Source organism: Mya arenaria, chromosome 5, assembly GCF_026914265.1.
Source record: "Mya arenaria isolate MELC-2E11 chromosome 5, ASM2691426v1".
NCBI lineage: Eukaryota > Metazoa > Mollusca > Bivalvia > Myida > Myidae > Mya > Mya arenaria.
In genome coordinates, this window is record NC_069126.1 from 79,804,479 (window position 1) to 79,818,238 (window position 13,760).

Consider the following 13,760-nt stretch of genomic DNA (forward strand, 5'->3'; position numbering starts at 1 on the left):
GTGTCTTTTTCGCTAATTTGGACCCTTTAAGGTAAATTTGTTTCTGTAGGGGGTGGTATACTTTAAAAGTGTCTTCCGCCTTGGGGTTAAATGTTTAAATGGAATAGCCATTACTATATTTCATGGAAATACATAAAATCTGCAGTTTTTCTAATATTTCAGCTTTTCTTCTTTTTTTTTATAAATATATGAGCACACTATAACAAAAAAATAGTTTGTACTTAAAAAAAAAAATATGCTACTATCATCTACAATTTCATTTGCAGACTTGTGGCATGTCACTTCCTGTACAGCGCGAGACTGGAGATATTAAAATTGCATGGGGGGAACTTCTGCTGGAGATATTCCGCTTTCATGCCCGGGAAACCAGCGCGCTACAGCTCGAGGACCAGCGTGAAGGCTTCGTGCTCAAGATGGTGGAAGATTTTATCCGTGCCACACTAGATCATTATTAACCCACATGGAACGAGAATGGGTCGATACATTTGAGTATAGGTTACTAAGTTCTTAAACTAGAGAAATCTTTCATGCAGTCCTTATTTAAATGAATTTATGGTTGTCTGGTTAGCGCAGTGGTTAGCACACTCGCTTCTCACCTAGGTGTCCTGAGTTTGATTCCCGGCCTGGGTGCATGTTAGTTTGGTTAGTGGTCATCAAGTCATACAAGTGGGTTTTCTCCGGAGACTCCAGTTTCCCCCACAACACAAGACCACCCTCTCGCGCAACATAGTGCCAACGAGAGTGATTAATATAAGTTGCAAAAGCTTGTTTCACAATCGTTGTAAAATAAATAAGTCTAAACTCAATGTATTTTTTTTTGTTTTTTCCAATATAAGATTAAGCTCTATTTTAATAATAATAAACATTTTTTTCTCATAATCAATGCTCTGCTACAATGGATACAATGAACATTTGCAGTCTTGAGTCTTACATAGGTTAATTTCTCAGCAACTACTTGAGGTATTGCATCGAGACTTGATACAATGGTACTCAACCATCCAACCTACTTAATATTCCAAGTTAGATAACTCTAGTTTGCATTTAATGCAAATAATGGCCCTTTATTATTCGACTCAGAAATTCTGGTTAAGGTTTTGCATGTAAGCACACATAGGTTAATATCTCAGCAACTACTTGAGGTATTGCATTGAGACTTGATACAATGGTAGTCAACCATCCAACCTACTTAATTAACCAAGTTAGATAACTCTAGTTTGCATTTAATGCAAATAATGGCCCTTTATTATTCGACTCAGAAATTCTGGTTAAGGTTTTGCATGTAAGCACACATAGGTTAATATCTCAGCAACTACTTGAGGTATTGCATTGAGACTTGATACAATGGTACTCAACCATCCAACCTACTTAATATTCCAAGTTAGATAACTCTAGTTTGCATTTAATGCAAATAATGGCCCTTTATTATTCGACTCAGAAATTCTGGTTAAGGTTTTGCATGTAAGCACACATAGGTTAATATCTCAGCAACTACTTGAGGTATTGCATTGAGACTTGATACAATGGTACTCAACCATCCAACCTAATTAATATTCCAAGTTAGATAACTCTAGTTTGCATTTAATGCAAATAATGGCCCTTTATTATTCGACTCAGAAATTCTGGTTAAGGTTTTGCATGTAAGCACACATAGGTTAATATCTCAGCAACTACTGGATGAATAGCATTGAGACTTTATGAAATGGTACTCAACCATCCAATCTACTTAAATAACCAAGTAAGATATCTCTAGTTTGCATTAAATTCAAATAATGGCCCCTTTTTTTATTCAACATAGAAATTCTGGTTAAGGTTTTGCATGTAACCACTTTTAAGTCAATGCTTCAGCAAATACATCATGTATTGCATTGAAACTTTACACACAGGCTTCCAACCATTTTACCTTCTTATTTAGTCAAGTAAGATAACTCTATCTTTCATATTATATAATTTTTGCCCCTTTATTAAGCTACTTAGAAATTCTGGTTAAGGTCTTGCATGATAGCACACATAGGATAATATCTCAGCAACTATGTAATGTATTGCATTGAGACTTTATACAATGGTATTCAACCACCCAACTTAATTGAATAATCAAGTAAGATAACTGTGTTTTAAAAATTCTGGTTAAAATATTGCATGTAATCACATTTAAGCTATTATCTCCGCACATCATTTATTGCATTGAAATCTAATCAAACAGTGATCCATGTATGTTTCGCCAAAACTTTTCAATCCGTACACTGAAATGCGGCGGAATAGTCGAGCGCGCTGTCTCTGTGACAGCTCTTGTTTGTCTTGGAACGAGCAAATTATTGCAAAAATACATGGAAATCAGTTATATAAGACTGCTGATAAAAAATTAGATCGTAGATTTTGATATTTAAGTTCTAAAATTAATGGTTTATGCATTTTTCTTAAACCGTTAGTAACAGTTTAAGCCATAAAACATTAATTTTTTGAAACAGAAATATAAAAATCTACAATCTGATTTTTTGTCAGCAATCTTTAGTTATATCATTGGTTTGCAGATATTTACGCAAGATTTTGCTCTATCCAAGACAATAAGTAAAAAAATGGTCAAAATGATATATCTGTGAGACTGTGCAGCTTTAAGTCATAAGCTATTAGCTTCTTTGTCACAATAGATATTTGAAAATGTTAGTATAAACTTACCGGTAATGACATATATCAGTTATTAATAATAGTTGTGATAGCATTAGGAAGAATTGCACATAATTGAAAAAAAAATCTGTAACAGGAACTTGTAAAGTTGTCCAGCATTGCTGAGGAAATGAGGGTGGGGAAGAAGAAGAGCTGGACCCTCATTCCAGACAGTTCCTCAAGAACGCCCAACAGATACATAACATCAAGGTATTGACTTACTTCTTTAGCTAATGCTGACAGATTCTTACACTGGATTTTTGTCCACAAGTCAGATGAATTTGTAAAAGTTTTCTTTGGGCCAATTTTCAAGTGATACGACAGACATAAAATATTAAATTAATCATCATCCTTGTGTAAGAACTTAATTATCACATACAAAAAACGTAGCATTTTTAATTGAGTTCATGCATTATGGTGACAATATATATTAGACAAATTTGACCCTCATCCAAGATAGTTCTTGAAGTACATCCAACTGATATATGTAACATCAAGGTACATACTTGTTCAGGCTTTCTAGAGAAACTTTTAAATATATTCAGTGTTGTTGAAGATTTATTACACTACATGAGTATATATGTTAAATGTTAAATGATATTTATTTCATGATGGTGATATCATCCATAATAAGAAATAGGAATATAAGTACTGCATTTTGATCTGGGAGGTTGTATTCAACTCAAGTGGATTTTTACAGATATAAATTGCACGACGTCTAAACCAAGTAAAATCAAAAACTGGAAAAATCTCTGAGAGTCATATGACATACTTAATCGAAAGTACTAATAACCCTTTTATTATATAATACATTACTGCTAAATATCATTGATAAGACTTATGATTTCATTATAAAAGTCATTTTAATGAGGCAGTATGTAATATGTAGATAACATGAAGTAAAACCTTAATGATAAAGAATGGTTGGAGTGAGTGTAGCAAAGAAGACCTTCGTAATCATTAAGATATTACTTTAGGTCATCTAACTGACATAGAATACAAACTCATGGGCTGACACATTGTCGACTCAACATCTAGCATCGCAGGGGTTGTGTACCAGATGAGTGCCGAAGGCAGACCTTTAAACACTTGTGAAAGTTGTAATTCTTCATGATTAAGACCTGTACTTAATTTTTTGCCTACCTGCAATTTCATTGGCTCAAAATGTAGGTTGTATTCTTATTTTTTTTATGAAATCATTTTAACATTGTGCACTAATACTTGTTATGATGTGACACCAAAAGAGTGGAATACAGCCTTTTGCACTTGAGTGGAATACGGATTACCTTATTTTGTGTGTGGATTTATGAATTGTAAATAATAAACTCTTTAATTGATTTTGATAATTATTTTACAGACTTGTTACAAAGTGTCGCACAAGTATCTCATGCAGGCAACAGAGAGTCTCGTACAAACTCTGGTCCTTCACGGGCCCTAAACAAGAAATATATGGTAAAAATGGTTTTATCCTGTTATAAATTTTGTCAATATCCCTAGAATTTTTTTTTGTACCATTTCTCTTGCAATCAACAAAATGGCACCTCATGATTCTAACATAGTTGTATTCTCCGTCTGATCATCGGAAAAAAGTATCATACATCTTACTTTAATTAATTATAAAATCCACATGGATGAACTACGTAAATGTACATCCGATAAGTTGTTTTTACTGCAGGTCGTCCTGATATTCTTCTGTTTTAAACCCCTCTTTCAAACATATAAGCTGTGTCACAAGTAATCACCAAATACAGAATTTTACTCAGTTAAGTAAATGAAATTTGTGTACCATAATAAATTATGTAACATTTCAAATTTATCACAGGACTTGGCCGGAGTTGCTTCACTTGAATTAGTGGAATGTTTTGGCCAGTACGACCCAGCGATCACAAGCCGGTTCCTTGCACTTTATCAGAGCTATGTGACCTCTACGCGTCTTATTGACCTGTTGACCTGTCGCCCAGCTTGACCCAACCCAGTCCCGCCTGCCCGCAGCAAGCCAACTTCCTGTCAAGGGAGATTGACATCCAACTCCCTCGCAAGTGAAGCATAACGCAGTCAACGCAAGATGCTCTTGAATGCGATTGGCAGGTACTGTGATTTCTGTTTTCTCATAGTAGAAACAGTATATTTTGGAAGTGAAAAACTTGGTTTTTAGCTTCTCTTCTTCCTCGAAAAAAAGCTAATGTAATGGCATACCCTTGGTGCTCCATCATCGTGCAGAAACTTCTACCTCGGCTGTAAACCATATTAAAAAATGTTTTCACATATACAAGAAGCACATGTGTAGGATGGACTGAGAATATCTTACAGGTGTTGGCCTGTGTTTGTAATAATGACAGTTTTAGTGTGACTGAACTCTTGAGTTCAGTGATTTTATGAATCATTGAATCTAATTTTCACTCTTTTTGGTTTATACTAATTTATTTAAGCTCGATTGTGACAAAAGCTGATAGCTTATAGAATCACTCTCGATACCGTTTCCTGGGTGGAACCAGTACTGTGTCCTTTTTGAGAGGACAGGCTATGAGAAAGTACCCCTGATGGGGATCGAACCCACAACCTCTTGGGTGAGAGGCGGACACCTATACCAGTAGACCACTCTTTTTCTCAATGACGTAGTTTGACAACTTTTGAACATTAAGAACATTGTTGAAACTCACATGGTTGAATTTACTTACTTGCTTTTAGGATTATTTTTATTTAATGCTAAAAGAAATAACATTTATTTGGATTTATCTGAAATGCATGCCAAATTGTATGTAGATGTAAAATCATCTGAAAAAGTACTGCATTGATATTATGTGCCAGCCCTGTTTAGGGTGGAGTTTGATTTATTTAATGGTCTGAGCTAAAGTTTAAAACAATGAAAGATAGGAAGTAGATATTTTCAGGCTTTGAAACATGTTGTTAAATTTCACTGATAAATCTCTGTAAACCATTGGGAAGCATTATATTCAGTTATGATATACATATCTATGCTTTGTTACAGGCCTGGAAGAAACAGGAGGTTTCCACAACCCATATAGACTTGCCCGAAGATCTCCCATCAAACTTTAACTTGGAATTCCTTGTGCTACAGCAATCACTTGACAAGTAACTACTTGTTAGATCATATCAGTTTTTATATAAGTCTAAGATTTCAATCCAGGCTTAAAAGACAAACAGGAGTTAAGCTTTCATTTTCTACAGTTTAATGTTACAACGTACATCTGCCTTGTATGGAATGAAGCACCTGTTGCTGAAAATCGAAAGATTGTCAGTAGTGATGAAATGATTATTGAGTACGGTACAACCGATAAATAGTTGCTGGCGATGTAATCTCTGCGACAATCGATAGTGGTTGTCCAAAATCGATGTCGCTAATGTTGATTCCTGTAATAAAATGTTCTTGATGCGGTGTGCATCATTTTGCATCTGATATATGTGTTTTGTTGTTTTGCCTATTTGTGAAGGTATTAAAGTCACTACAAGTTTAGGGACATTTTTTAACTGCTCCAATGACTATAGTATCACACTTACTGACTCCTGGATAAACCATTTAAATGATCTTGATGATACTATGTATATGAATGTATTCCCAAAATATATTTTGAACTTTCGATTATGGTCCGATAGTAAATCCAAATGCTTGGTCCGATTCCATTCGATTATCGATAGCAAATTGAGTACGATTTTCAAACACTAATTGTCGGTGTGCATAAACAACCCTTGGCCATACCTCAAAAACCTTAACATTGGCGACACTGATGTCAGAAATGGCGGTGTGTAAAATCTACCTTTGGCCATAACTCAAAAACCATTCAAGATATTCAAATGAAACTTGGTATACATCATGAAACATGTTAACAAATACAGTACATACAATATGGTAAGGAGCGTTATTAACTCCAGCTATAATGATACTGAGAAATCAAGAATGTACCTGTGGGGGTTTGCACCACAGCACTCTTTTTGCTTAGACACTATGTAAACCATTTTAGGTCTTTCGTGTATGGAGCCCTCATGGAGAAGTCCAAAAGCTGTGTTGAGGGTGGGGACAAAAACCCTTCTGGGAAACAGACTGCCATAGGTGAGAGAGATGTTAAAAACTTTTGCACATAACATACAGCCTGTATTTTAATATATATTGTTTACGTTTATGAAGTCATTTTTGAGCTGAAAATTTTAAGCTAATGTTCTTATATTTGCAAAAGATATGAGCAAGTGATTATGAAAGGAATATGTAAGGATTTGTATATTTGTAGGAAGATAGGATATGTAAGGAATAAACACCTATTTTTGCGTAACACACATTACTAAGTAGTGATAGAATGTTCTTTCAATATAATCAATATAGAAATTGATTGCTCTGGGTTTTAAACAATGCCTTTAAATTTAGTATTTAATTTAAACATTATTTGTTTCTTGAAAATGCATTGAAACAACACATGTACTATGTACATTTATCATCATAAAGATTGAGAAGATAAAAAGTAAAACATTAGTCACTCTCTCCTTTACTCAGTATTTGTGATAGCAGTCACAATAGGATATAAAGTAATAGATACAGTATGAGTTTTCTCTTTTCTTCCTCTTACAGAAGTAAGATGCCGTTTTGCTAGGACGAACACCAATTTTGTCAGAGGGGAAGCTGAGGATAATATTTAATTTACTTTTGCCCAGAGCCCTCGCAGCTGCCAGCCAACAAAACCCAAAACAAGCCCATGGTAACCAAGGATATTTTGTATATGTATTTTGCATATCCTGGGCAAATAATCTAAACAATGGGTTTTTATTAATTTCTGCTATCATTATTACAATGAATCATACTCGTAAGCGACCTACAAAGCTTATGAATTTAATAAACAAAAACATACACTGCCCCTCAATGAACCTCCATTTTGAAATTCATTGAACAATTTACCTAAAGCAACTAGGAATAAAATGCTCAAAAACAAAATAGGAACTTACAGTTTTACACTACATGTTTATAGGACGTACACAAATGCAAGTTGTATACTTCCCAACCATCATATACTACATGACCAACGACTTACTTTAAAACAATTTCTAACTTTTATATAGTTTAAAGCAACATGTACGTGTTTATGCACTGTTTTCTAGCAGACATAATTTCATAACAGGTCTTGCCTTCATTGATCCATTTACACGTGCCTTGCAGAGCAAACCAAACAATCTCGTTTTTATTTACCTCTTTTACCAGTCTGAGAGGCCAACATCCATGTGGTAGTGCCCCACACACAAGAACATGATCATTTACCCCAATATTTCATTGAACATCTTGCTATTTTTGCCTCTGAAGAAGATTTGGTACATTTCATATGTAGATATATCTCATTTAGGGCAAGTGCAGAGCACAAGAACTGTTAATCTTGCTTCCATATTTTTGGAGTGGTTGCCCTTTGTTAATTTTCATGCTTAAAGTTTTGTCCAGTAAATATCTTGTAGAATATAGAGTTATCAACTAGAAACTTCATATAAAGATAGATCTTATGGAGGGCAAATGCAGTGCACAATAGCAGTATCTTGCTTATTTAGTTTTAGAGTAATTGCCCTTAGTTAATTTTCATGCTTAAAGTTTTGTCCTGGGCATATCTGAAAAGAATATAACAGTTATCGACTTGGAGACTTGAAACTTAATACGTAGATAGATCCCATTGAGGGCAAGTGCAGTGCACAAGAACCATAACTTGTGCATATTTATATTTAGAGTTATTGCCCTTAGTTAATTTTCAGGCTTAAATTTTGTCAGGGGCATATATCGTAAACTATAAGAAGTATCAACCTGTAACTTTATAGGTAGATAGATCTCATTGAGGGCAAGTGCAGTGCACAAGATCTGTAACTCTTGCTTCCATATTTTTAGAGTTATTGCCCAATTTAATTTTCCTTGTTAATTTTTGTCTGGCTTAATGCTGTTACCTTCAGTTCAAATGCCACCTACACTTGAAAGTTAAATGGCAACATCAATGTGTATAAATGTATAAAATGCCAATCTTACAGCTATAATAATGACAATAAATCATTTGTCAGGCGACACATCCGACTTGCAGAGTTCTAGTTAATAATTCACAATTTATTTTGCCTTTACTTTAATGTTTTCTCCATAGTGACATTTCAGACACAGCTCATGGATCAGTGCCTTCCTCAACCAAAAGGGCTGACAAGAGACTGTAGACTTGTAAGATATCTTTCTTACTTAGCCATAATATTTACTGCCGTAACCAAGAGGACTGTCAAGGGGACTGTAGACTTGTAAGATATCTTTCTTTCTTAGCCACCATATTTACTGCCGTAACCAAGAGGGCTGTCAAGGGGACTGTAGAATTGTAAGTTATCTTTCTTACTTCGCCACAATATTTACTGCCGTTACCAAGAGGACTGTCAAGGGGACTGTAGAATTGTAAGTTATCTTTCTTACTTCGCCACAATATTTACTGCCGTAACCAAGAGGACTGTCAAGGGGACTGTAGAATTGTAAGTTATCTTTCTTACTTCGCCACAATATTTACTGCCGTAACCAAGAGGACTGTCAAGGGGACTGTAGAATTGTAAGATATCTTTCTTACTTAGGCATAATAATTTACTACCATCACCAAAAGGGCTGTCAAGAGGACTGGAGGCCTGTAAGTTATCTTTCTTTCTTAGCCACCATATTTACTGCCGTAACCAAGAGAGCTGTCAAGGGGACTGTAGAATTGTAAGTTATCTTTCTTACTTCGCCACAATATTTACTGCCGTAACCAAGAGGACTGTCAAGGGGACTGTAGAATTGTAAGTTATCTTTCTTACTTCGCCACAATATTTACTGCTGTAACCAAGAGGACTGTCAAGGGGACTGTAGAATTGTAAGTTATCTTTCTTTCTTAGCCACCATATTTACTGCCATAACCAAGAGGACTGTCAAGGGGACTGTAGAATTGTAAGTTATCTTTCTTTCTTATCCACCAACCACCATATTTACTGCCATAACCAAGAGGGCTGTCAATGGACTGTAGAATTGTAAGTTATCTTTCTTTCTTAGCCACCATATTTACTGCCGTAACCAAGAGGACTGTCAAGGGGACTGTAGAATTGTAAGTTATCTTTCTTTCTTAGCCACCATATTTACTGCTATAACCAAGAGGACTGTTAAGGGGACTGTAGAATTGTAAGTTATCTTTCTTTCTTAGCCACAATATTTACTGCTATAACCAAGAGGACTGTCAATGGGACTAGAGGCCTGTAAGTTATCTCTCTTTCTTATCCACCATATTTACTGCCGTAACCAAGAGGGCTGTCAAGGGGACTGTAGAATTGTAAGTTATCTTTCTTACTTAGCCACAATATTTACTGCTATAACCAAGAGGACTGTCAAGACATCCATTAAATTTGTCTTGAGAACCAATCTGGGTTTCCCTAGCATAGATTTGTGCACATATTGATGATAATGCATTCTGCTGATGCACATGTTGAAGAAAAATGAATCATCAGGGAAAAAAAGGAATATAAAACTTGCAATGAGCAGCAAAGAGAATTACAAGGGTGAGAATTCAAGGGTGAGAGTGATCTAGTGGTATAGGTGTCTGCCTCTCACCCCAGAGGTTGTGGGTTCGGTCCGCATCAGGGGTACTTTCTCATAGCCTGTCAAAAAGGACACAGTACTGGTTTCTGCCCAGGAAACGGACTCGAGAGTGATTCTATAAGCTATCAGCTTTCGTCACAATCGAGCTAAAAATAAATTAGTATAAATCAAAGAGAATAACTGTTACTGTCTCCGATATTGTGTACTTTGACACAATTATTATTTGTTTCACCTTCTGTAAACCCAAAATTAAGTAATAAAAAAATTATATCTGGGTTAATTTACTTTTTAAACTGGCAGGAATGTGTTATGTGGTGACTGAATAATACTGCGTTTTCCTACTGCTTATTGTAGACACAATTCATTATACACAGTCTAATTCAACTCTCATAAAACTGTCTTATGAGGTTTCATTAACCATTTTGACACAAATTTTGTGGGTAAATCCAGCTGCCACACACCATTTTATTTCACATGTATTCTATGTTTTTCCTATTTGTTGTAGGTCACTTACTGCTGACCGCACTCTTCCAGATGAAGAAAATAAGATGGATCATAGAAAGCTGGTAGATGGATGTAATTGGATGTACCACAATATGACATGTACACTATGTTGGATTGGCATCGAAGAATGAAAGTGCAAAAAGGTTGCAACAGATATAAAATGAACCATCTTGCTCTCACCCCTAAGGCTCAACTGAAAGATTTATTGTCAACATGTATGGCTTCAAATTAAGTTTATTTATGATTAAGACTTGAGAGTTTCAATGTGAACATAGTAAAAAGTTAGATGACATGAAGTGAATTCTTAATGATTAAGAGTGGGCATCTAAACGACTTAGAATATTATCTTCATAATCGCCATTTTCATCATCTTTAATTCTGGAGGATTTTCATCTCCTGCCGGGGGATGGTCTCCCCCGCCGGGAGATTTGGCATGTATGATGAATAAATAAGTTCTCTAAATCATCATTATTGTTTAGGTAATTTGTCAGCATGCTACATGCTGGGAGGAGAGTTGCGATTTCTTCGGTATATTTTTAATACAAAAATATGTTCATGGAAACTGCTTTAATAATTTACTGGAATGACAACGTATGAGTAAATGGATGAAAATGACCCAAAACTTGCAACACAGTGAAACCTCAATTATGTCCACCCGCACCGCCACAACCAAAAGACGTACGCTTCAATATAATCGTATAGCACTCTCAGTGCTGGGGGCGTGCGTCGAGCAGACGCATACGTGGTAGCGCAAACGCCTCGCTACCGCGTCTACGCGTTCATGGAAAATTTGAGAAAGTATATGACGTATTTTAACGTGGTTCACAGCTGATATGGGTCATCTGCCAAAATAAACGTTCCAAAAGAAATATAACACATTCTAGACAACGAATATTTCTGGCCGGACGGCGTAACCTATCGGAAATGGAAGTCGAAAGAGGGACACCTAAAAGAGCGCAAGCCATATCTATGCTCCCAACACCACGACCGCTACCATCAGAAAGATCGCAAAAAAAACCTACGACAGTAACCACGTAAACGACAGGCGCTTCAAATCGGCCTCTCACAGAGTCGATAATTAGAATTTCGACAACAGACGACCACCGCGCGACCACGGCGGGAGCTACCATGACAAAGCTTACAATGACAACCGTAAACATGAGTCTTGCTGGGAAAGACTCAGAAAACAGGAGGAGGACGCTGACGACCGGGATCCTCAGCGCGACTCACGGCGATGGGAAGATGATAGGCATTCGGAACTCCTCGGCCATTTTTTTTTCAAAAACAACCTCGGATGTATTTGGACGGTTTACATACTCAAAAAGTGGTACGTTTAAGTCCGCTGCAAGTAGATCGCGTAGTAATTTTATTTAGCAGTTAAACTTTGTGACTTAACTCTTTGGATTCTTCATTATGTTTGCAATAATACAATTCAATTTAAACATAGATCAATAAATACAACTCTAAAACACTACATTTAATTAATGATATAATTCAAAGTTTTACGAACTACTTCAACAGATGTACCGGCATACATCCGAGGTTGTTTTCGATAAAATGATTCAAATTACATGTAAATTAGTCAACGTAGTTCCGGGCCGACGAAAATTTCATATGGGAACATGTAGGATCATGTTAACTGTAAGCGAGACCTGATTGGTTGACCTCTTTTTTAGACTTATCCATTCTTTACATTTAGGTACCCCCCCCCCCCATGTAGGGTTATGTGATCTGTAAGCGAGACCTGATTGGTTTACCCTTTTCTTTAGACGTGTCCATTCTATAGCTTTAGGAAAATCAGAAAACAAAAACAGAAGGTAAATTGATATTTGAAAACCAAAACAGAAGGTAAATTGATATTTGAAAACCAAAACAGAAGGTAAATTGATATTTTTTATCTTCAAGTAAGAACTAAGAAAATATGCAGTATCAGTATTATAAGAACAGGTATAAAATACAACAAAAAGTATGTGAGTGTTGAGTTTATCAAATAGCATGGATGTGTTCGATTGAAACAATCAGACGGAGATCGCTTGATTGCAGAGTTTTAATTCACGATTGAATTAATTAATGATATAATTCAAAGTTTTACGAACTACTTCAACAGATGTACCGGCATACATCCGAGGTTGTTTTCGATAAAAATGGCCGAGGAGCTCCAAATGGATTCAATTTACATGTAAATTAGTCAACGTAGTTCCGGGCCGACGAAAATTTCATATGGGAACATGTAGGATCATGTTAACTGTAAGCGAGACCTGATTGGTTGACCTCTTTTTTAGACTTCTCCATTCTTTACATTTAGGTACCCCCCCCCCCCCATGTAGGGTTATGTGATCTGTAAGCGAGACCTGATTGGTTTACCCTTTTCTTTAGACGTGTCCATTCTATAGCTTTAGGAAAATCAGAAAACAAAAACAGAAGGTAAATTGATATTTTTTATCTTCAAGTAAGAACTAAGAAAATATGCAGTATCAGTATTATAAGAACAGGTATAAAATACAACAAAAAGTATGTGAGTGTTGAGTTTATCAAATAGCATGGATGTGTTCGATTGAAACAATCAGACGGAGATCGCTTGATTGCAGAGTTTTAATTCACGATGGTCGGAAGTATTATAGACATTTCTCGCTATAGGTTCTCTATATTTTTCACCAAGAAATGGCAAGCAATGTTGTACAAGGATATAATCAGCACAGTTCGCTTTATTTTAAAATTGATAACAATAGTCAAACTAGGATTGAAAAAGAACTCGAAACACCAGTCGAAAAGGCACATTTACAGCAGTCTGGTTACGGGCGCAGACTTAACGCATATTATAGATATAGTGTTGCAGATATCAAAGGCGAAGAAGGATTTGCACTGTTGCAGATGACATACACAATGAATGTTTTAGTAAACGCATATAACATAGGCATAAAAATAGAACGTAACCAGTCCTGTAGACATACAAGCTGGGTAATAAAATGTCATCGAGAATATTACTTATGTAATATGTATGAATTGTAACCAGATAAAAAACTTACTTGAT

The 13,760-nt window shown here is 35.7% G+C and overlaps 1 long non-coding RNA gene across 1 annotated transcript; it reads left to right on the forward strand.

Annotated features, from left to right (window-relative positions):
* The first annotated feature begins 315 nt into the window (after positions 1 to 315).
* On the forward strand, positions 316 to 7,456 carry LOC128236277 (uncharacterized). Its single transcript, XR_008261306.1, has 7 exons — positions 316 to 495; positions 2,759 to 2,871; positions 4,019 to 4,113; positions 4,484 to 4,749; positions 5,651 to 5,754; positions 6,642 to 6,730; positions 7,241 to 7,456. It is a non-coding gene; the product is annotated as an uncharacterized LOC128236277 (long non-coding RNA).
* The last annotated feature ends 6,304 nt before the right edge of the window (positions 7,457 to 13,760 follow it).